Raw genomic sequence first — 3,650 nt, 5'->3', positions numbered from 1 at the left:
CGTTCGATTCTTCGACGCATTGTCCTCTCCTGCAGCCTATTGCCCAATCGGCCAGTTGACTCCACAACTCCAATATCCTTGGCACAATACCCGCTCTTCTTGGCCTGATGCCTGAGTCCATGGCCCGAAGCCTTCTATCGATACGTCGACCGATCCACCGGCCCGACGTCCAATCTTCTGACATGTTCCTCTGGCACAACATGATTTTCCTGCTTTAATTGTCTCATCCAGATCGAAGCATCCTGCGTCACTCAAAACACAGATTAAATCATAAACATATATCAAGTAGTTTCATCATCAACATACGAGATTCAACAATCTCCCCCTTTTTGATGATGACAACCACTTGATGACGGAGTTAAACTTAACTCCCGGAGTTTAAACAAACTCCCCCTATGAATATGCCATATTGATAGAATCTTGAATTCAAACTGAATTTAAGTCATTGCAATATTCATCATGAATACTTGCAACACGTCATCATGAACTTATGCATAAACTTATGTAATAACATCATACTTCTCCCCCTTTGTCATCAACAAAAAGGAGAAGTCCAACTATTCTTGTGTTTGGAATATTAGTTTAACTTATTGTATGAAAAACATAATATCAAGTTTTATCATCATGCAGTTTTGAAGCCAGAAAATTTAGCAAATGTTACATCATGCTTAGAACATTCAAGCTATCAAGTTTTAGATATGTAAGTTTTACAGCATACAAGATAACACTTTTAGAACATGCAAGCTAGCAATGTTACAACATTTTAGAACTTGCAAGCTAGCAATTTAGAGATGTTCAAGAAGGCAACTCTTACTTCTTGAAATATGCAAGTTGCAAGCTAGCAAATTTTTGCTTCCTTTGCAATATTTGAGCTCGCAATTTTGCTTCCATTGCAAGGTGTAAGTTTAGCATGTTTAATTTTTTTGAGATAGCAACTATTTGCTTCTCTTTATACTACAAGCTAGCAATTTTTACGATATGCAAGTTTTACTACATACAAGCTAGCAAAAATTTCGAAAGCAAATGCAAGATAGCTTTCTTGTGTAAACTTATGATTCTTGCTTCCTATTGCAATGTGCAAGTTGCAAGTTTTGCTTCTTGAGATAGGCAAGATAGCACTTTTGCAATTTTTGTTTGGCAAGCTTGTGATGTTCAAGATAACAAGCTCTTTCTTCTCTTTTGAGAAGTGTCATTTTTGCTTTCTTTGCAAAGTGCAAGCTAGCAAAATGCCAAACTAGCAAGAGATAACATATTACATGAGGCAAGCAAACAATTTGGCAAGTGTTACATTTGCATCTTCTCTTTAGAGGAGTGTAATTTTTGCTTTCATCTTGAATTGTGTAAGCTAGCTAGTTTGCCTCTTTTCATGTTGTCCACGCTTGAATTGTGTAAGCTAGCTAGTTTGCTTTCATCTTGAATTGTGTAAGCTAGCTAGTTTGCCTCTTTGCATCATTATATATTCAAATTAAAACATACATAATTTCAAAAACCTTATTTTTCATGCACGATACCGAAAAATAAATCAATCATCATTAATGGGTATATCATACATGATACTTAAACATTAAAATTTTTAAGCATTTATCAACATGTTGATCATGATACCAAACATTCATCATTTAAAGCATTCATGATACATATCATATGCAATACATTATGTACATCATTGTCATAAGTATTGCATGCATTATTTCAAATTCATGAATATTTCATCATTGCATGCATCATGCCAAATCATAAAATATACAATCATCATTAATGCATGATTCCTAATCATCATTTATTTTGTAACATGATGGTACCAAATTTGTCAAATTACATTCTACCATACATGATCGAAACTTCTTATTTGTATACATCAAAACAAATTAATGAATATTTCATGTATTCTTATCATCACATAAGGAATATCAAGAAGAATTATTAGGTGATGAGATAAACATTTCATGAATACAAGGAATTGCATAAAAATCATATCATGAAAGATTAGAACATGTGAATATCAAAAGACATGATTTCTTTTTGAAAAACCTACTCCATAATTAATCAAAAGAAAATCTTAGGAGAATGATTAATGAAAAAATCTTGATTCATAATAAATCTTAATTTGTAAATATCACGGAACCAAGATCATGATTTTGGATAAAACTCATTCAAATTCAAATCACCAAAAATCATTTTTATGGTTCACAAAATTCATAACATAAGTAGATTCATGATTTCATTGATAATATATTTTTCCCTTTTTAAAGTAATTCATTTTAAGTGATTGATTTCATGTTAGCATGCTTTTTCATTTATGTTAAACATGCATCAACGTTTAGGATCAAAAAATGAATTTCATAATAAAACCATCAAGATCAATAGATTCTCAAAAATGAACTATTATGATTAAGAAAATCTGAAAATAAAATTTAACACTTTCATGCATTCGGACAAGGTTTTGCTATAGATTTTCAAGTTCAATCATGAAGATAAAACATGCTCATGATCATAAAAATTTTTGTATCCAAAACACATAATTTCCAACATGTTATTAAGGCATGTAATAGTGTAAAATCATCATGGCAATTAAGTGATTTGAACATTGAATCAAGAAATTCCAAAAAATAATCTTAACAAGTTCATGCATTCGAGCACATTTTTGCCATAGTTTTTCAAATACACTCATGAAAATAACACATGCTTATCATCATGTATAGCTTAAAATCTCATGCATAAAATTATTAATCAAAATATTTAATATTACATCATTATGCATTTCTTCAAATCAAACATGATTTTTTTTAATCAAAATGGAAATCAACGTAATACACATTATTACTTCTTAATCATGATTTCATATTTTCAATCAAAATCATTTTATTTGTTTATCATAAAATGTGCAATATTATCATTTTCGAAATTACTTAGCATGATCATAATTTTTTTTTTTAAACATGTAATTTTTAAGAAAATTAATTCTAAACTAAAAAAGAAAATACATCATGAGAGCATCAAGTAATTTCAAAATAAATTAGGGGGATTTCGATTACCTCATCATTGAAAGCGGTTAAGGCGTAGTTTGCCACCTCGCCTTTCTTGATTTTCTCCACGTCTTCGGAGGAGCTCGATTCATCCCACTTTGTGTTCTTCTTCTTTGGCCTCTTCCTTTGTTCAAGTTTATTATTTATTTTAGATTTTTGTTTAATAAATTTATTAAGATTTAGTGTTCGAAGTTCAAGTTCATCATTGTCCTCATCACTTGAGTCATCGCTCAAGTGGTATTCATGTCTGGAGATCCAAATCCTTCTTGTTCTTTGGAAGGTGATTTTGTTCATCATGTTCATCATATGCATTGTGCACCATTTCATATGTCATCAACGAACCAATTAGTTCTTCAAGTGGTAAGTTGTTTAGGTTTTTAGCTTCTTGTATTATAGTTACTTTTGAATCCCACTTCTTAGAAAGAGAACGCAAAATCTTGTTTACGAGTTCAAAATCCGAAAAACATTTTCCAAGAGCTCTTAAATTATTGACGACATCCGTGAAACGGGTGTACATGTCGCCTATAATCTCGCTTGGTTGCATTCGAAAAAGCTCAAAATCATGCAATAAAATATTAACTTTTGAGTCTTTGACTCTACTAGTTCCCTCGTGCGTGATTTCAA

This window comes from Musa acuminata, chromosome BXJ2-6, assembly GCF_036884655.1.
Source record: "Musa acuminata AAA Group cultivar baxijiao chromosome BXJ2-6, Cavendish_Baxijiao_AAA, whole genome shotgun sequence".
In the NCBI taxonomy this organism is placed as follows: domain Eukaryota; kingdom Viridiplantae; phylum Streptophyta; class Magnoliopsida; order Zingiberales; family Musaceae; genus Musa; species Musa acuminata.
The sequence above is the reverse complement of the archived record's forward strand: the minus strand, read 5'-3'. Positions refer to the sequence as shown.